General features: G+C 45.7%; 1 protein-coding gene across 1 annotated transcript in view; it reads right to left on the reverse strand.

The window, feature by feature from the left end:
* The window catches only part of RNF144B (ring finger protein 144B), a 149,850-nt gene extending 128,212 nt beyond the window's left edge, over positions 1-21,638 (reverse strand). The window contains exon 1 of the mRNA XM_062185380.1: positions 21,504-21,638. The gene's annotated coding sequence lies outside the window, so the exon portion shown is untranslated. The remainder of the gene's footprint in view (positions 1-21,503) is intronic.
* Positions 21,639-21,875: the final 237 nt, after the last annotated feature.

Consider the following 21,875-nt stretch of genomic DNA (forward strand, 5'->3'; position numbering starts at 1 on the left):
AAGCAAAATGCATAAATCACCCAGCATCACCTAGGGAATGAATTTGAACCCCAACAGTGGAGGACCTAGGTCCATTCTCATACCCACAGAGCTACAGTGCTATTCACCAAGCCAAAGCTGAAGATCACGCCACACAGCACCTGCTGCCAGAAGAAAACACAGTCAGCTGGTGTTTAAAGAACCCTTACCACATGTACCAAGTGTTGATCTTGGAGTCTGTGTATTCTTTCACTTCATCTGGGAGTCAGATATAATCCCTATTGTCACGGACACACTATGCTGCCTTTCTCAGTGAGGGAAAGAATTAAATCAAATCATGGCAGAGCACTATGTAAAAACAAAGAACGCAGCCAAAGAAGCCTTCCAGGTGGACTTGGCAGGCCAAGCACTGAGGAAACAGCCAGCTGGGGGGTGCAAGTTAGGGCGAGACAAGGCTGGGCAGAGACAGACTGGGCTGGGCGGCCGTGATGGCTTCTTGAAGAAGGTGGAGCCGTGCAGATGGCTGACTCAGAGACAGGATGGGGCTTCCTGAGGTCTTGGAAGCAGAGCAGGTGTTTCCTTCAGACACAGAGCTTCTGGGGACAAATCTTAGCACATCAGGAAAATGGTTGACGTCCACCCCGTATGAGGAATGGCAAGATGTGATGCGGCCTTGAAGCAAGTCTGGGGGCTCCAACCGGGGCAGAGGAACGCAATGACAATTCTTTCACCCCGCCTTAGGTTTCTCCTGAGTAGCATGCAGCAGGGAGAAGCAGGTTGCAAGCCCGATGCTTTTATGCCAAGGACTTTAAGTGTTTAGCCAGAGGCCTGCCTGTGTCTTCAGGAAAACAATGGTGAGAGGCTGCTAAATGTCACCTGTTTCTGTCTCTGCTTAGGGACATCACAAAATGCCAACCCCAAACAATACTTCTAAGGTGAACTACACTATAAACCAGCACCAAGGAAGTTGGCCTGGCCTCCAGGGTTCCAGAAGTGCAGTGCTATTTGCCATGGGACACAAAGTGAGGCATTAGCAGTACCGGAACACTCTGTCCAACAGCTAATCAGAAAGGGCCTAAAAGACGCCAGGACTGGAGGCACAAAGATGAGTTCAGAGAGGGTGAGAATAAGGAGTCTTAGTCCATTTGGGCTGCTGTAACACAATTCCATGCCCTGGGTGGCTTATCAACAACAGACACTTAGTTCTCAGTGTTCTGGGAGCCGGGAACTGACTGGGGCTGACTTCCTGGTTCTTAGATGGCATCTTCTCACTGCGTACTCACTCGGTAGAAAGAATGAGTCTCTCTTGAGCCTCTGTTATGTGGGCACCAATCCTGTTCAGGAATGTTTTGTCCTTGTGATCTAACCATTTGCCCCCTCCCCAACACTGGGGAACAACCATTGAGACCACAATGGGGAAGTCCAGGTGGACTGGCAAAGACCTTGTAGTAGGATGAGCAGTCAGGATCTCACAGCTCTGATGCTGGAGTTAGGGGTCATTGAGTCTCTCCGTGTGGACCTGTGGACAGTTCTGGGCCCAAAGGCATGAGACTGGAACTGCAGAATGAGTAAAATTCTGCAGGTGATTCCCACCCTCAACCAAAGGAGAGACAGAATGCTGGAATTTCTCCAAGGCATACATTCATTCCCTTACAAGGCCACGAGCAAATGAGTTAGCTAAGTGTGAGTGACAGCATCACAGAATGAGGAGGGCAGACACAAAGGCAATATGGAGGTGGGATTAAAAGAAATAGCCAGCAATTTTCATGGATGGCAATAAATAATCAGTAAATATTGAACATTATTCTATACATAATTTTTGATTGCATTTCTGCAGCGATTTATCTGCAAATTTACAAAACAAGCATTACCCCAAAAAAAGTCTGATTGAAGCTTATTAGTTTTCAAACTTCCTACTTCCCGAGGCATGTAGAGCTGAGTAGACCATGTAGACCAGACAAAGCAGAATTAATGGCTTCAAGTTTTATTTTACTCCTTCCATCCAAGAAATAATAACTGACAGCATTTATAATTTAACATGGCTTCCAGGCAGACTACACTCATTTCCCACCCATAATGCAACCCACTGAATATCCATACCTACTGTTTTTCCTCTGTCCATTTTGTCACAATCTCCTTCATGTGTTACATTGATAATGAGTTCTCTGTTGGCAAACAGAGTACCTGCTTGCAACCCCCGAGCCTTCAAAGACAGCAGCAACACCCAGTGTTCTGCATATTATCAGGCAAAGCAAACAAAAAACAAGCCTATTGTTTCTAAGAATTATTTGTTGTACGTCCATGATCAATAAACCTGGTGAATGCTCCCAAAAGGCAATTTTTTAAATGTTTAGAAAACACGTATTGTCTTAAGGAAATCCACCTCTCCCCTAAATTGGCCAAATCGCTATCAGAGCAAATAGCACACAGTATCTTAAAGATTGATTTGTCTGTGTCTCTCACTTCACTGTAGCCATCACAGGAGGGGGGACTTGGTCTAGTGTGTTCACCACAGTGTCTAATACACTGCATGGAACATAATAAATGCTCAAGAAACAGCTGTGAAAAGAATGGAAGTTGTCTAAGAAAGCAATAAAACTTATAGGCATTTGTAAAATATCCTTGGCTGAAGCCATAGAAAAGAAAATATAGGAATTCGATTAGGCTCTCCAGCAAACATCCACATACCTTGTACAGTGGCATTCATCTGGCATTTATGCATCTAAGATGGGCAGACAGAGAGCCATTACCCTTACTACTCTTACCCTGGGAACCCAGGGGTGCCGTATTGCAGGGACTCCCAAGCATCACATGCCAGTCCTGCTTGGCCTTGCTGAGACTCGTTGTCCTCACTTGTAGAGTGGGATGACCATAAAAGCTCTCCACAGGGCACCAGCGCTGTGGCACAGCAGGTTAAAACCCCAGCCTGCAGCACCAGCATTCCATATGGGCGCCGGTTTGAGTCCTGGCTCTTCCACTTCCGATCCAGCTCCCTGCTAATGTGCCTGGGAAAGCAGCAGAGGATGCCCGTTGTCCTTGGGCCCCTGCACCAATGTGAGAGACCCAGAAGAAGCTCCTGGCTCCTGGCTTCAGATTGGCTCAGCTTCAGCCATTGCAGCCCTTTGGAGATTGAACCAGAGGATGGATGGAAGACCTCTCTCCCTGGCACTACCTCTTTATGTAACTCTCTTTCAAATAAATAAAATAAATCTTATAAAAGCTTTCCATGGGAATGAAATATGCTGATAAAAGCTAACCCTTATTGGCTGTTTTTTATTTGCTAACTATTATGCTAAATCCATTGTATTTTTATACATATATTACATAGAATCTCACTTAAGCCTCAGAACAATACAATGAGTATTTCCTTCATTCTACAGATGGGGAAATGGAAGCATTTACACTTTCAGTTTCTTGCCCAAGGTCACAGTGGGGTGAGTACTAGTGGGGTCTAAAATGCAAGCAGTCGGGCCGGCGCCGCGGCTCACTAGGCTAATCCTCCGCCTTGCGGCGCTGGCACACCGGGTTCTAGTCCCGGTCGGGGCACCGATCCTGTCCCGGTTGCCCCTCTTCCAGGCCAGCTCTCTGCTGTGGCCAGGGAGTGCAGTGGAGGATGGCCCAAGTGCTTGGGCCCTGCACCCGCATGGGAGACCAGGAGAAGCACCTGGCTCCTGCCATCGGAACAGCGCGGTGCGCCGGCCGCAGCGCGCTACCGCGGCGGCCATTGGAGGGTGAACCAACGGCAAAAGGAAGACCTTTCTCTCTGTCTCTCTCTCACTGTCCACTCTGCCTGTCAAAAAATAAATAAATAAATAAATAAAAATAAAATGCAAGCAGTCTGACTCCAAAGATGTTGCCCCAAGCTTTACCCTGTGTGCATGACAATGGGTCTAGATCATCTCTAGATCCTGGGGAAAGGGATGATATCCTTGCCCCCCAAGAGTCCCCTCGCTGTCTCCACTACACAAGGAATACTTTGAACTCATTCACCCTCTTATATTCCCTGAACTTTGTTATTTTCAAAGATTTATTTATTGGAAAGGCAGAATTACAGAGAGAGAGAGACAGAGACAGAGTGTATCGATCCGCCATCCACTGGGTCACTCTGCAAATGGCCACAACAGCCAGGGCTGGGTCAGGCCAAAGCCAGGAGCCAGAGCTTTATCCAGGTCTCCCATGTAGGTGCAGGGGCCCAAACACTCAGACTATCTTCCACTGCTTTGCCTAGGTCATTAGCAGAGAGCTGGATTGACAGTGGCCACCAGACTCAAACCCACGCCCCTCTGTGATGCCAGCATCGCTGGCAGTGGCTTTACCTGCTACACAACACTGGCCCCTCCTAGAATTTGATTAATGTATTCATGTTCAGAAGAACAATATACCAAAAAAGGGTTTATGAAAAAGAAACTGCCATAAGAATCAACAAAAATTAACAGTAATTCTATCCTTTAAATAGAGTTGAGTGAGGGATATCACTTCTATTTAACATTAAAACCTCTGGGAAAAAAATTTTATATGAGAGAGAAAAAGAGAGAGACGAGCTCCCATCTGCTGGTTCACTCTCCAAATGCCCTCAGCAGCCCAGATTGGACTGTGGCCAAAGCCAGGAAGGAGGAACTCAATCCAGGTCTCCCCCATGAATGGTAGGAACCCGATCATTTGAGCCATCACAGCTGCCACCCAGGGTCTGCAATAGCAGGAAGCTGGAGTCCGCAGCTGGACCCAGGAACAGGCCAGGCCTTTCAGTGTGAGACGCTGCATCTGAACCTCTAGCCCAAAGCTGCACCTGGCAGGATAAGAACTATAGCCACACCAAGGGCCAGCCAGGTCCCTGGTTAATACACACAAAAGTCCCTAACACACTGCATGGTTCCTCCTGCTGCTGCCTTTGCTCCTCCTATAAGGGTTTCATGAAGTTGCCAGGAAAGCACCGTCCAGTATCCCTCTCTCGTTTATCCAGACCCCTCCCCTCACCTATCTCCTCAGGGGTAAATGTCATCAAGGCCACCCTCTACAGCCACGTTCCTTGACAATATAACCCCTTTATTTTTCTCCATGGCACGCACCACCATCAGATGACACTACACGTGGTAGTGCTTATTGATGCCCAGTTCCTTAGAATTCCAGCTCTGTGAGGGCTGGAATTTTTATTCTTTGGTTCACTGCCATTTCCACAGCACCCAGAAGAGTGAACACTCATTTAATTGTTCAGTAAATAAATCGACTGTAGCTGAATCCCCCTAAGGGGAACATTTTGAAATTTTGCTGTAAAGTGGATCAGGGTGGGTATTTGACCTCGTGTTTCAGATTCCACTCAAGGTGCCCACATCTCATACTGGAATGCCTGGCTCTGGCTCCTGACTCCAGCTCCCTGCTGATGCACATCGTGGGAGGCAGCAGGTGAGGGCTCAGCTGCTTGGACCCCTGTCACCCATGTGAGGTCCTTTTTGCCCCTGCTCTTGGCCCTTCCCCTGCCCCCCAACTGCTTGCCTCTGGCCTGCAGAGCCCTGCACGTGGCCACGGACCTGCCCCCCAAGATTTTGGATTGGAGCTTCCTGTTTAAACTTTCTGACTCACTCTCCCTTAACAAAGCCCTCACGTTCCTGTGTATTTCTCTCACTCTCTAAATAAATCTCAAACCTTACCATGTTGTCTGCTTCATTTGAGCTGGTATTTAGAAGTCTTCTCTATATAAATGGCAAGGACCCCAAAATATTGATTTTGACTTAGGCTCCCCCATAACAGAAGGAAGGAAAGAAAAGAAAGAAACAGAGAAAGGGCCGAAGAGAAAGTCAAATTTGATGCAAAGTATGAACATCAATGTCACTTAAAAATTAATGCCAGGCTACATGAGCTTTGCATTTTTAAGATTTATGAAGCAAATTTACAACAAGGTGCACGAAAAACAGTGTGGTGTGACACAGTTAAGAAGTTTTCTTAAAAGGGAGAAAGGTTTTAACATGGCACATTCTATCAGAGCAAAGCACAATAACCCTGAGAAGCCACCAGGAAAAACTCAACAGAAACCAGCATCTGCTTAACTTCAGATGAAAGAGCCAGGCCTTGCTAGGTGAAAAGGGGGTAAAAAACAGTGAAAAACCAAAGTTCTCCTCCTGCATGTTTTGCCACTTATACAAATGTAAAGGACTCTTTCCCTTTGTTAGGAGTGTACAATCTAGAGGTCAGACTACATTCCCTGGAAGGACACAAAATGATTGGCAGATGTCAACAGCCGTTCAATCCTTCTGATTTGCATTACAAACCCAAGAATGCAAGGGCACAAGAAGTCTGAGCACCTGCTTCAGCTCCCTCATTTTATGGAAAAAGAAACTGACACAGACAAATTAAATGACTTTCCCAGCTCTCATATTTGTTCATTAAAAATAGACACCAGTCTAAGAGTTTCATTGGATGTGGAAATTACTTTTTGAAGAAAAAAAATAATTTTCCTTCTTAGCCCAAAGGGATTACATACACTGAGTTGATGGTTTAAATAAATAGCCCTGATCACTTTCTCAGAAACTGTATCAGAGGTTTCCAAAAGCTCCTTATGAGTTCAATTGGGATTTTTCATGTAAAAAGCAATAGGTGCCTTTTTCGTCATCTATTATCATTCTAACATATATTCAGGTTATGCTTGTGTGCCTCACCTGGGGAGTCTCTAGACCCTGTATATATAAGAGACTCATCCAAAATATTTCCAAACCTTTATTGTAACCATATATAAAGACATCCTCATATTTTTTTAAAGATTTATTTTTCATTTATTTGAAAGAGTTACAGAGAGAAGAGGACAGAGAAAGAGAGAAAAATTTTCCATCTGCTGGTTCACTCTCCAAAAGGCTATAACAACCAGAGTTGGCCTAGGCTAAAGCCAGGAGCCAAGAGTTTTGTCCAGGTCTACCATGTGGGTGCAGAAGCCAAAGAACTTGGGCCACCCTTTGCTGCTTTCCCAGGCATATTAGCAGGGAGCTGGATTGGAACTGGCACCCACATGGCACAGGTGGAGGTTTCACCTGCTATGCTATGCCACAATGCCAGCCCCGCCATCCCATATTTAAGAGGTAAACATTGACCCTCTTTCTGGAAAAGCTCCTGCAGTCAATGGAATACATCATCCCTTTAACCTCCAAATTACTCTGTGATCAGCATCACATATACTAGGACAGACGCCAATAAATCCAAAGGGAGATGAGTTAAGAACAATAAAACAACTTACATGAAGCAAATAATAAAAGCAGCACCCAGATCACACTCCCCAGGTGCTTGTGTACTATTTCCACATGAAGGAGTTCTCCTATGAACTCCAGGGAAAACCAGTGCTTTGTATCAATTCTGCAGGCAAAAGCTCACATATGAGGATGCTTCTCGAAGTTCATGGAAAAAGGAATTGAAACATAAATATAATCTGATACAAAACCAACTGGAAATCCAAACATGCTTTTTCATAATACACATTTTCCATGAACTGTTTGAAGCCCACTCTTACAGACGTAGCCAAGACAAACCTAAAATGGTTCTATAAGCCACAGTTACACCTGCCAGTCAACAGAGCCTGTGATATTCTGGCCATTCTACCATCTGTTATTCCACTTAATCCATGCAACCCTGGTAACTGGAAAGATGAAGAAAGTCCCATCGAGATCAGCCCTTTGCCCATGATCACCCAGATAACATATTTAAGGGGGCAAGATTTATGCCCTGATCTTTTTAAGGCTAAAGCCAGAAATTTTTTTTTAGATTTATTTATTTGTTATTTAAAAGGCAGAGTTACAGAGAAAGAGGTAGGGAGGAAGGGAAGAAGCGGAGGTGGGGGGAAAGAGAGAGAGATTGAATTTTCCACCTGCTGATTCACTCACCCAAATTACTGCAAGAGCCAAGCTGGACCAGGCCAAAAGCAGCAGCCTGGAATTGTCTCCTGGTCTCCCACATGGGTGGCAGGGGCACAAACATTTGGGTCACCTTCCACTGCTTTCTCAGTCCTTGAACTCACACTCCAATATGGGACAGTAGTGTTGCAAGTAGCTGCACAACACCACTCCCATGATGCTACTTCTTAAGAACAGTCTAAGGGACATTCAGAAATTCTTGATTGATTTTTAACAGTAATGTCAGGACCTCATTCATTTAACCAACATATTCAAGTATGCACTACATGCCTGTTCCTAAATATGACCAGGAATTCCACACTACATCAGAGTGACCGTGTCCTCATCTTTGAAATGAGTGGTTCCCATTCTGTCTTTGGCAGAGAATGCTCTGCTACTTTGGTACTATCTGGAAAGAAGGTAGCTCGTGAGTTCAAATCTGCAGGAAGCAGATGACCTGGAAACCATACTAGCCTGCCATCCCAAAGCCATCCAGGGAGGACCCACAAGGCAGGAACGAAGTAGTTTTGGGATTGAAAGGGGCTATGCCTTTCTGATCAGTGCAGGAACATGCGAGCATGAGAAATACCTAGCATTCAATGCTCGGAACTCGAACAGGCCTTGTGGATGCTCCCTGATTTTCCTTTAAGGATAAAAGGTAATAGAAGGCAGGACCTGCACAGTGGCATAGTGGGTTAAGTCGCCACCTGCAGGGCTGGCATCCCACTTGGGCACCGGTTCCAGTCTCAGCTGCTCCACTTCCAATCCAGCTTCTCGCCGAAGTACCTAGGAAAGCAGCAGAAGATGGCCCAAGTTCTTGGGTCCCTGCATCCCTGTGGGAGAACTACTGGCTCCCAGCTTCAGCTTGGCCCAGCCTTGGCCTTTGCAGCCATTAGTTGAATCAGCAGATGGAAGATTTCTGTCTCTCCCTCTTCCAGTCTTTCTGTAACTCTGCCTTTCAAATAAATAAATCTTAAAAATAAAAAGGTAATAGAAGGTAAATGGGTGTGAAAATGTTGAAAAGAGAATTAATAACTCGTGTGCTCAGAAAAATACATTTTAAAATCTCGGCTTTCTTTTTTTTAAGAGAATGTTTTTTATTTTTTTATTTTTTAAAGATTTTATTTATTTATTTGATAGGTAGGGTTACAGACAATGAGAGGGAGAGACAGAGAGAAAGGTCTTCCTTCCATTGGTTCACTCCCTAAATGGTTGCAACTGCCAGAGCTGTGCCAATCCAAAGCCAGGAGCCAGGTGCTTCTCCCCAGTCTCCCACAAGAGTGCAGGGGCCCAAGCACTTGGGCCATTTTCTGCTGCTTTCCCAGGCCACAGCAGAGAGCTGGATTGGAAGAGGAGCAGCCAGGACCAGAACCAGCACCTATATGGGATGCTGGCGCCACAGGCAGAGGATTAACCTGCTGTGCTACAGTGCCGGCCCCTAAAATCTCGGCTTTCAGGAGACTTAGATGACATAGAATTTTTCAGGAACTTGTCACTAGATAAAAGCAGAATGTGTTTACTTGACTATGTATAGGAGGACAAGGAAAGTTATTACAGATGGTAAAGTTTACATGGAAAACTATTCCTGAAGCAGTAACATACTCAGCAAATTTGACCTGGAGTAAACCAATTTTTAACACCGCCCTTCTCTAAATGACAAAGTTATTTTTAGTTATACTTGTAAAAGGAAGCAAATACCCTGGTGAGAATGGCCAGAAAAGCAGCATAAATAGGAGCTCTTTTATTTTCACAGAACTTAGAAGATACGATCATGTAAAAAAAAAATATAAAGAATAAAAAAGAAATGCTATCATTCAAAAAGGAAAAAGGTAACAAGACAATACCTTTATTACTTTCATGTTTTTTTTTTAAATTTTTTTGACAGGCAGAGTTAGACAGTGAGAGAGAAAAAGACAGAGAGAAAGCTCTTCCTTCCGTTGGTTCACCCCCCAAATGACCACAATGGCCAGCGCACTGCACCGATCCGAAGCCAGGAGCCAGGTGCTTCCTCTTGGTCTCCCATGCAGTGCAGGGCCCAAGGACCTGGGCCATCCTCCACTGCCTTCCCAGGCCACAGCAGAGAGCTGGTCTGGAAGAGGAGCAACCGGAACAGAACTGGCGCCCCAACAGGGATTAGAACCCAGGGTGCCAGTGCCGCAGGCAGAGGATTAGCCTAGTGAGCTACGGTGCCAGCCACTTTCATGGGTTTTTTTTTTAAAGATTTATTTACTTATTTGAGAGGTAGAGTAACAGACAGTGAGAGAAGGAGACAGGGAGAAAGGTCTTCCTTCCGTTGGTTCACTCCCCGAATGGCTGCAATGGCCAGAGCTGCACTGATCTGAAGCCAGGAGCCAGGTGCTTCTTCTTGGTCTCCTATGTGGGTGCAGAGGCCCAAGCACTTGGGCCATCCTCTACTGCTTTCCCAGGCCAAAGCAGAGAGCTGGATTGGAAGTGGAGCAGCCGGGTCTCGAACCAGTACCCACATGGGATGCCAGTGCTTCAGGCCAGGGCATTAACCTGCTGCGCAATAGCACTGGTCCCACTTTCATGTATATTTGGAATAGAGAGGGAAGAATGTGCACATATTTACTAGCTTATCTATATATATAATGGTGAATATGAATTTATCCATATATAAGAAGTAACATTATAATCACTGAATAAGTGAATTTTAATAAAAATGATATGCCTGGGAAACTTACAATTTGGTAACTAGTAAATCATACTGATGTAATATATTTTCTTATTCCTTCTTTTTTTTTTAAGATTTACTTATTTATTTGAAAGTCAAGAGTTACACAGAGAGAGAAGGAGAGGCAGAGAGAGAGAGAGAGAGAGGTCTTCCACCTACTGGTTCACTCTCCAGTTGGCCGCAACGGCCAGAGCTGCTCTGATCCGAAGCCAGGAGCCAGGAGCCTCCTCTGGGTCTCACACATGGGTATAGGAGCCCAAGGGCTTGGGCTATTTTCTACTGCTTTCCCAGGCCATAGGCAGAGAGCTGGATCAGAAGAGGAGAAGCCGGGTTTTGAGCCCATGCCTATATGGGATGGCAGCACCTCAGGGAATGGCTTTACCTGCTATGCCACAGTGGGGTGGGGGGTGGGGCTTCTTTTGCTTTTAAAACGAGCAAGAGGGGCAGGCGTTTGGCTTAGCTGTAGAGACACCTGCATCCCATGTCAGACTGGCTGGGCTTCCTACCGGCCTCCAGCTCATGACTTCAGCCTCATGCCAAGTGGCAGCGGTGGGGCTCAAGTCGTTGGATTCCTACCACCCAAGGGGGAGACCTGGATTGAGTTCCCTGCTTCTAGCTTCAGCCAGACCCAGGCCTAACCCCAGAGAATGCAGGCATTTGGGGAATGACTCAGCGGACGGTAGCTCGCTGGCTGGCTCGCTCTCTCTCCCCGCCTCTCAAACAACTAAAGAATTTTAATAAAATCAATTAGACCAGCAAGAATCTTAAAAGTAAAATAAATTTTCATTTTAAAGATGTTACTCAAATTCAATAAAATCTCCCTCTGCCTCTAAAAGCAATCTTAAAATTTTACCCATTACCCTTTATGCTGTTCCAAATTGTAAACACAAACTTTAAATTCAAAATGTCACAGGAGTGACAGAAGCAAAGGAAAGGTGACCTCATTACTGTCCCATCTGTCCGATCACAGCCATTACTGCTTATTTCCCATCTATTTGTCTAAACACAGACATGCGCAGTAGCACAGTGACCAGGAGCTCCAACTACCATTGAAGAGAATTCAAACAATCCAGACATCTTAGGAAGTTATTGAGATGAATGCATGTGGGTCCCTCCCTTCAGGGGAAGTCAGCTGTCCTGGGAGAGGCTCAGCTGGGGAGGAACCGAGAAACCCAAGGCTGCCCTGGAAAGCGGATCTTCCTGCCCAGCCTCCAGCCTCCACGCAGCCCAGCCTCCAGGTGACGCCCAGCCACACCTTCACTGCAACTGATGACCAGAGACCCAGAAACTGTGAAATAATGAAGGCTTATCCATTTTTTTAGCAAGGGGGGAACAGCAGGGACAGCCATTTGGCACAACAGTTAAGGCACCACTTTGTTCCATGCATCCCACATCACAGTCCTGGACTCTGCTGCTGAGTCCAGGTTCCTGCCCAGGTGCCTCCTGTGAGGCAGCAAGTGATGGCTCAAGTGCTGGGATCCTTGCCTCCCACGTGGGAGACCCAGGCCGAGTTCCCAGCTCCTGGCTTTGGACTGCCTCAGCCCTGGCTGCTGTGGGCATTGGGAAGTGAACCAGCTGATGGGATATCCCTCTGTGTCCATTTGTCTCTGCTCTTGTCTCTACTTTTCAAATGCAGTTTAGTTAATTACTTAAAAAATAAAATGGAAACAAAGAGTGAATGTGAGTACTTCACTTACGTAGATCATGAGCCAATTATTATGCGTTCTCAGAATTAACAACCACATAGAAATAGTTTATAAAAAAATGCACATGGACTTATTTGCAGATCACATATATGATTACATTATTAAAATTCAACAGTAAACACAGGGAAGAGTATTTTATCACTAACATTTGTTTAGAATGGTTAACCTATAACGATATCAAAAGCAAACTGCCTTTCAGGTGGGTTTACTATTTTTTTGAAATTATACAGATGGGGGCAGGTGTTGTGGGGCAATAGGGTAAGCTGCTGTTTAAACCACCAGCAACGTGGCCGGCGCCACGGCTCACCAGGCTAATCCTCCACCTGCAGCGCCGCCACCCCAGGTTCTAGTCTCGGTTGGGGCGCTGGATTCTGTCCCGGTTGCTCCTTTTCCGGTCCTCTGCTGAGGCCCGGGAAGGCAGTGGAGGATGGCCCAAGTGCTTGGGCCCTGCACCCTCATGGGAAACCAGAAGGAAGCACCTGGCTCCTGGCTTCAGATCGGCGCAGCGCACTGGCCATTGTGGCCATTTGGGGGGTAAACCAACGGAAGGAAGAGCTTTCTCTCTGTCTCTCTCTCTCACTGTCTAACTCTGCCTGTCCAAAAAAAAAACACCAGCAACCTATACTGGAGTGCCTATTTGAGTCCCGGCTGCTCCATTTCTGATCCAGCTCCCTGCTAATGCACTCAAGAACGCAGCGGAAGATGGCCCAAGTGCTTGGACTCCTGCCACCCGCATGGGAGACCCAGATGGAGTTCTAGGCTTCTGACTTCAGCCTAGCCCAGACCTCACTGTTACAGCCATTTGGAGAATAAACCAGAGCTGAACCATCTCTGTCTCTGTCATTCCACCTTTCAAATAAATAAATCTTTAAAATAACTAAATAAATAAAATTATACAGACAATACAACCACTTTTTAAAGTTTTTTTTTATTTATTTATTTGAAAGGCAGAGAGAGAGAGAGAGAAAGTCCTCCATCCACTGGTTCCCTCCCCAAATGGCTGCTATGGAGCTGGGCCGATCCAAAGCCAAGAGACAGGAGCCAGGAGCTTCTTAAAGGTCTCCCTCACAGATACAAGGGTCCAAGGACTTGGACCATCTTCTACTACTTTCCCAGGCCATAGAAGAGAGCTAGATCAGAAGTGGAGCAGCCAGTATTCAAAGCAGTGCCCACATGGGATGCCGGCACTGCAGGCAGCAGCTTTACCCGCTATGCCACAGTGTCAGCCTCAGATCATACAACCCTTATTGGATCCACACACTGCACTCCTTCATCCAACTAAGTCAATTCTTGAATAAGATAAGAAGTATAGTCTCATTTAAAAAAAAAAAAAGAGTGGGGAAAGCATCTAGCCTAGTAGAAAAGACACCCATGCCCATATCAAAGTGAGACCAAACCCCTATCTTGCAAAGGCAGGACCCAGCCTTTCCCCTGCCTCCCTTAGCCCAAGGTATCTATGCCTGTCCTTTACCAAAAGGAAGTCACTGAACTGAGAGACCTGTGTATCTAGCCCTACAAGGTGCTAATTACTGGACTCAAGAAGTCATTTGCTTCTCCAACAGATAAAATCTTGGTAAGCAGTCCTGTCTGGTAGGGTTTGTGTAGGAGAATTCCAGGTCTCCAGGCAAGCATATTCCAGATCTGGGGCAAAAGCTAGCTACCATTTATATAATCCCCAGGCCAACTGAAGCCCACAAGGCCATTACAAAAATTCCATAAAGAACACAGTATCACTGACAAATCAAAGGAAGGTGGTGCGTATGACTGAGCAAGCAAGAACTTCCAAACGAGCTGAACACAACCTCTCAGCTCCAGTTTCAATCTGTGAGAATTCTTGGGGAGCCCAAGAATTAAGCAATAGCTGTCCAGCTTCTTGCTTTGCCTTTGCAACCTTTGCAATAAACTCTTACTTTCTTCTACCACCACAATGTCACTGATTGGCTTTCGGTGCCTCAGGCAAGTAGACCCAGATCTGAGGGTTCTAGAGCAACATCTCCAATAGGCTTGGGGGGTCATTTGGCAACAAAAGTGCCCCGGTTCAATTCCTGGGTTTGGCTCCAGCTTCCTGCCAATGCAGACCGTGGGAGACAGTGGTGCTGGTTCAAGTGATTGTGTTCCTGCCATGCATGTGGGAAACCTGGATTGAATTTCCTGCTTGGGGCTTCAACCTAGCCCAGCACTGGCTGTGGCAGACATTTGGAATGACAACCAGCTGATGAAATCAATCTCTCTCTCTCTCTCTCTCTCTCTCCCTGCCTCTCAAATGAATATTTTTTTAATAAAGGGAGAGCAAAAGGGCTGGTGTTATGCCACAATGAATGAGTTAAGCTGCTGCCTGCAATGCTGGCATCCCATATGGGTCCCAATTCAAGTCCTGGTTGCTCCAGTTCCAATCCAGCTTCCTGCTAATGTGCCTGGCGAAGCAGTGAAAGATGGCCCAAGTCCTTGAGACCCTGCATGCACATGGGAGACCCAGATGAAGCTTCTGGCTCCTGGCTTCAGCCTGGCCCAGCCCTGGCCATTGCAGCCATTTGCAGAGTGAATCAATGGATGGAAGATCTCTCTCTACATCTCTCCATCTCTCCCTCTCTCTCTCACTCCACCTTAAAAATTTACAAGGAGAGCAAAGAATTAGAACAGATAGAAGGATGTATTTTTAAATTGTGCTTCGTCCTCAAGAATACGAGAGTCTTACAAAGGAGCCTATACTTCAACTGTAATCTAAGTAACAGATGTGGCAACCATATAAAAAATGTATATATAACAATAGCACTAGGTTTTTTCTGTCTTTCAAGATATCACTGTTATTTTTGACTGCCACCATAAGTGGAATAGCTTACTCCCTTTTTCTTAAACAGGAAACCTGAGGACACAAAAGTGAACCTGGGCGTCAACAGTAGCTACAGACATCCCCCTATTGACAAGCTAAAGTCACTAAGTCCACAGAGAAACCCACGACATCCAAGCATGATTCCTAAGCTCATACCTGCCCTACCCCTGTAGTCCAGAAGACCCAATCACAGCCCAACCATGTCCCGGAGAATGGCAAGTCCAACCCTGAAGCCTCGAAAAAGCTGACATCTGCTGGCAGCAGGACATCAGCTCATTGCTTGCCTGCGACAACAACTGGAATTCTGAACAGCATCAAAGGTGAGATGAAGCCCAATGTGAAACCAAGACTGGGGGCCTGAAATCAAGCACAGGGCTGTATGAGTAGGCGTTGGATACACTTGGGACACCTGCATCCCACAGCGGAGAGCCTGTGTTCACATCCTGGCTCTGGCTTTCACTGATATGTACCTTGGGAGGCAGCAAGTGATGATTTAAGTGCTTTGGTGCCACCCACATGGGAAAACTGGATAGCTACCAGCCCCTGGGACCAGCCCCAACCATCACTGGCATTTGAGGAGTATAGCAGAAGACGGAAGATCTCCATGTCTACCTGTGTTATCTCTGTCTCTCTGCTTTTTAAATAAATAAAAATAATTAAATAAATAAATATGTGTTTAAAAGATAAGTCTGTAGGGGCCTGTGCTGTGGCACAGAAGGTTAAACTACTACCTGAAGCACTGGCATCCCACATGGGCACCAGTTCAAGTCCTGGCTGCTCCACTTCCAATCCAGCGCCCTGTTGATGTGTCCGGGAAAGCAGCAGAAGATGGCCCAAGTGCTCAGGCCACCGTACCCACATGGGAGACCCGGATGAAGCTCCTGATTCCTGGTTCAGTGTGGCCTGGCCCCAGCTGATGAGGCCATTTAGGGACTGAGGGAAGATCTGTGTGTGTGTGTGTGTGTATGTCTGTGTGTAACTCTTTCAAATAAATCTTTTAAAAAAATAAGTCTGTAAAATGAAGTGCCTCACAGACTTGGGCAGCCCAGTTCTGTTTTCTATGCAGGTATTTGATCCAATTAAATTCAATCCATTTCATTCCAACTAATGGTGACGTCTATGCCAGTCCCTACACTAGACAGTTGGAGGGAGGGAGACAATATGTGTAAGATGATCCCTGTCTACAGAAATGCTCTCCATCCAGGAGAGAGTGCAGGAACCCTGAGCTAAATGTAACGGCCTAAGGGCGGCCAGAGCACAAAGAAAACAGAGGAAAAAGCTTCACTCTCCAGAGGCTCAGGGAAAGGCCCACACAGGGCAACCAGGAACTCACCAGCAGGGGTCAGCACTTCAATATCCCTCACCTCTATTTCATCAGGAAGGTCACCAAGAAACGTGTCATGATTATTCTTTGTATGAAAAAATTAGATAATACACTTATGAATAAATGAGACAGTTACTGAGGACCTATTTTATGCCAGATATAACAGATATCTTGGTCCCACAATATCCCCTAAACATTATGTAGTATCATTTTTGTTTTAGGATTTATTTATTTGAAAGGCGGGGGGGGGAGGGGGCAGACAGAGAGATCTTCCATCTTCTGGTTCGCTCCACAAATGGCCACAATGGCCACAGCTGGGCCAATCCGAAGACAGGAGCCAGGAGCTCCATCTGGATCTCCCACGTGGGTGCAGGGGCCCAACCACTTAGGCCATCCTCCGCTGCTTTCCCAAGCATATTAGCAGGGAGCTGGATCTGAAGTGGAGCAGCCAGGACTCGAACTTTTGCCCATATGGGATGCCAGCACCACAGGAGGCAGGTTAACCCACTATGGCACAACACCGCCCCTTATGCTTTATCTTTACAGATGAAAAAACTTTTAGACATATCAGACTTACCTGTCTAGTCAAAGGCTGAACAGATTTTGAACGGTTTATCTAATGCCCAGTGGTTCTGTTAGGTAGGAAGATGGAAGAGGATGAGGAAAAGGAAACTCCACGGGAAGAACTGGGCCCCCTACCTGTAATAAGCCCCAGTCTGAATGCACACTGGGCTCACAGATCTGTGCTGAGATGCCCATGCGTCTCAGATGTAGTCTCTGTATTAAAGTCTGCTGCCTTGCCTTCCCCAGTCTGAATGTAACCTGGTGCACTCACATTTCTCCGAAGAGGTGGCCGTCTGTTCTGATGGATGCACTACCTCATTAACTGTGTTACCTTGCTTACTATTCTGCCCCATGTCGGAAATTCTTTTCTATGGGGGAGGCAAAAACCTCTATTCCAGCCACCTCTGCTATCAGTTCTAGCCCAAATCATCACCCCAACTCTCTTCTTTATAAATCATCTAAGTCATCCCCCCTTCTCTTTGGGTGCTATATACTGAGACCCCCAAGGAATGCCCAAAACCACAGGTAGTACCAAGCCCTAAAATTTAATGTTTTTCCCATCTTAATTAAGCAGCCATCATACATTGTGGCCACAACCTTTGCTGTCTGAGGTGCAATAGCAAAATTAGCATGAATTTCATTTTCCTTCTTCACAACTTAAGAAAATTTATTCTTACCCTAGATTTTAGGCTCCTCAACATACAGGTTTTTTAAATTGCCTTGAGTGGAAAACCTTCACCTTTTCAGTTAAAGCATTTTATGGCTTCTCTTCGGCATATTGGAATTGCCAACATCACTTCTCTTGTGCTTTTGAGCCGATATTAAGTAAAATAAGGGCTCCTGGAATAGAAGTACTGTGATACTGGGACAGCCAGTCTGATTTCTAAGACAGCCATTAAGTGACTACTGGACAGGCAGCACACACAGCAAAGTTACTCTGGACAAAAAGAGGAGTCAAATCCTGGATGGGATGGAATAGAATGTTGTAAGATTTCACCACACAGGGGCCAGTGCCACAGCTCACTTGGTTAATCCTCCGCCTGCGGCACTGGCATCCCATATTGGCGCCAGGTTCTAGTCCCAGTTGCTCCTCTTCCAGTCCAGCTCTCTGCTGTGGCCCGGGAGTGCAGTGGAGGATGGCCCAAGTGCTTGGGCCCTGCACCCCATGGGAGACCAGGAGAAGCACCTGGCTCCTGGCTTCGGATCAGCATAGTTCCAGCCGTAGCAGCCATTTGGGAGGTGAACCAATGGAAGGAAGACCTTTCTCTCTGTCTCTCTCTCTCACTGTCTAACTCTACCTGTCAAATAAAAAAAAATTTCACCACACCACACACAATGATGTACAATTTAAGAACTTCTAGAATTTTCCACCTACTTTTTTCAGGCCATTGTTGAGTGCTCAGGTCACTGAAGTCACAGAGAGGAAAACCACAGATAAGGGGCAACTACTCACATCTAAACCAGTGCCGTGGGGCTGGCACTGTGGCATAGCGGGCAAAGCCACTGCCTGCAGTGCCGGCGTCCCATGTGGGCGCCAGTTTGAGATCCGGCTGCTCCACTTCCGATCCAGCTCTCTGCTATGGCCTGGGAAAGTAGTAGAAGATGGCCCAAATCGTTAGGCCCCTGCACCCACATGGGAAGACCCAGAGGAAGCTCCTGGCTCCTGGCTTCGGATCGGCACAGCTCTGGTTGTTGCGGCCAACTGGTGAGTAAACCAGCAGGTAGAAGACCTCTCTCTCTGCCTCTCCTCCCCTCTCTCTGTAACTCTTTCAAATAAATAAATAACTCTTTTTTAAAAAATTTTTAAAAAATAAGTAAACCAGTGCCTTGTTTCTCTACCTAACACAATCTTCAAGTTGACACGGTTACGCTCTCTGCTTTGCCATGCCATGGATCTGGAGCTGAGATTCTCTCACAACTGCTGAAGACAGAGCCTCTCCTTTCAAATTCATGAAGTCATAAAGCAAACATTGGGGTGACCTGGAGAAGCAGGAAGATCTTTGATTTGCAGGACTTGGAGCTATGGTGGAGCTTCTGTGGCTTGGGAATTCCCTGCTGACAATGGGTCACATTTTCTAAGCAGCAAAAGGAAGTAAAACTTTGCAGCTGATATGACCCAAGAAGGAACATCAGATAATTCAATACTTCAAGCTTTATCCCACTTAGTTCTCTGATGCATTCATAGCAGCACTAAATGCACCCAATGGACTGAACCCAAAGAAAATATCTTTCCAAAGCTCAGAGGGCATCCAAATATGATCACATTTTGTTAAAAATATCTGTATGAAGGGAAAAAAATGGGCAGGCAACGGGGGGAGGAAGAACAAAGTCCGCATGAAAACAAGGACCCATGGAAATGCTGAAATCAGAGGGAAACCCCAGCCTTAATTAAGACTAATTAAGACTTAGCCCTGGTTCTCCAGCCCCGGCTCTCTCCACCACGCATAAAGAAAACACCCCGTGGTGGTCCACTTAGCTTCTCCCCATCATCAGGAACACCACCTCAACAACTAACTCCAGGATCTTTGAATGTGGCACAGTTTTCTTGGGTTTTAGGAAATTGCGTCAAATTGTGGTTGGAGGAGAAAAATTGGCTAAGCATTCTTTTTTTGTTGTTGTTTTCTTTTAAAATTTATTTATTTATTTGAAAGGCAGAGTTACAGAGAGGCAGAGGCAGAGAGAGAGAAGTCTTCCATCCACTGGTTCACTCCCCAACGGGCCGCAATGGTCGGAACTGTGCCCATCTGAAGCTGGAGCCAGGAGCTTACTCCAGGTCTCCTATATGGGTTCAGGGACCCAAGGACCCAGGCCATATTCCACTGCCCTCCCAGGCCACAGCAGAGGGCTGGATCAGAAGTGAAGCAGCGGGGACTTGAACCGGTGCCTACATGGGATGCTGGCACTGCAGGCGGTAGCCTTACCCACTACACCACAGCACCAGCTTCCTAAGCATTCTTTTTAAAAGTTCAGAACAGTCCAAATGATGGGTTTGAACACACAAGAAGAAGAAAGTTGTTTTGTTTTAATCTGATTTTAAACTGAATTAGTAGAAACTGCTGCAAAGCTGAACAATGTAATTAGATTAATGTCCTAAGTGAATACAACAGGAAAAGAAACAGGGACTGAAACAGCTTCTCTGCTTTCTCCATTAGAGTTGTTTAGTAACAGGGAGAGGAAACACAAATACTATAGTTGCATACTTAATGTTCACGGTGACAACAAATAACTTTAAAATTATATTTCTTAAAAAATATTTTTATAATATCTTCTAAAATAAATTTGTGTTTGAGGGAGATAGCATGATCGATCCCTAACGTGTTACCAAATGGACCTATGTACATTGAAATAGTTTTCACACCCACACAGAAAACTATAACAAGGTCTCAATCCTCAGTATTGCCATCAGAATCATTCCTTTTGGAATGTCTTGATCTTTTTAGAAAAGAGTCTTCAAGCAATGCTGTCTTCCTAAAGATTTTTAAAGGCGCATGTAATCTTGTTACTATTTTCAATTAATTTTTTAAGACTGAAAAAGAATCTTAAAGCTTACTGAAAAACAGCGAAGTGATTTAAAAAAATCAAATGTATACATGACAAGAGTCTTTATTATACCATGCCAGTGGAAATAGGGCATAATTGCACAAGTTTGAGAAACAATCCTACCATGAAGCCTGTGAACTTGAACTTGGAATATTTCAAATATTCAAGCTAACCACAAGATAGCACATGGACCACAGTGTCAAAATACGAGAATATTTATCTTTAAAGTGATTTGCTTTCATCCCTTGCACTGAAATGGAAACACAAAAAACAATGTCAGTAGTCACGGTATCCGGCGAACATAACTTCAGAGAACAAGTAACTGACTTGTTTAACAAGGAACTGGTTTTTTTTCAAGGTTGATGAAAGAAAGCCAGGTCTGGTGACGCATATTTAATCACCCAAGGAAGCGATTAAAGTAAAAAGATTCCATTGGCACATTAAATATTAAATGCAACACCAAGAACATAGCCTCTTTAAAGCCTTGCCACAAACATCAACTTACTCCCCATACAATTTATGCCCCAGCCCAGAAGCAATGCTGACATTCAAATGATAAGCAGGCAAAGATTATTCCTACTGGGTTAAAGAATGAAAAATAGCTTACAGAGTGAATTTTCAAGTGCTTACAAAATGTGGAGAGGAGCTGGAAGTTGGGGCATGGAAAAAATATGAAAGTAGTGAAGGTAATTCACTTACCAGAAAAGGATACAAAAATAATCAACTCATTCAATGAAAACATAATGCAGAATTAGGTCAGCAACTCTAAAAACATAATCCAGAATTAGGTCAACAACACAGACCTAGAAACCTCCTTCCTGTCTCTGGACTCCACACACAGTTCACAGAATAAGCTAGCTGCTTTTTCTCCAACCAATCCAACGAGAAAAAGCTAAGCAAGACACACGTTCAGGTGAGCGAGGCTCCTCCCACTATGAGAGTGTCAAGTTACATCAAACGGAGCGGCAGCCCAAGCAGACTCCAGGCCAAAGACACTTACAGCGGAATGGAGCGCAAAGCTTGTCCGTAAAGAAATCCTGTCCGCATTGCTTGGCCCAGCGTCGGCATTGGAAACTTCATCCACGCCTGCAGCACCAGAGAAGCTACACGGGAAGGAGAGAGGCTGCACAGGGCAGCCGTCCGCAGTCCCTTCAGAACTCCAGGTGGCCTAGAGACGTCACTCGCATTAAATGACAGGTGCTGGGAGGGTGAGGGAGCCCATCCCATCTGGTCCCGCTTAAGACTGGCAAGAGCGAAGTTGGCTGCTCTGCCCTTCCCTCTCTTGTCCGGTTCCTCTTCTCTTCCCTCTGTTCTCCCCACAAGCCTGGAGCTCCCCTAGAGCCCAGATAAGCCCCCTGTGTTCCAGACGGAC

Source organism: Lepus europaeus, chromosome 3 (genome assembly GCF_033115175.1).
Source record: "Lepus europaeus isolate LE1 chromosome 3, mLepTim1.pri, whole genome shotgun sequence".
NCBI classification, from domain to species: Eukaryota; Metazoa; Chordata; class Mammalia; order Lagomorpha; family Leporidae; genus Lepus; species Lepus europaeus.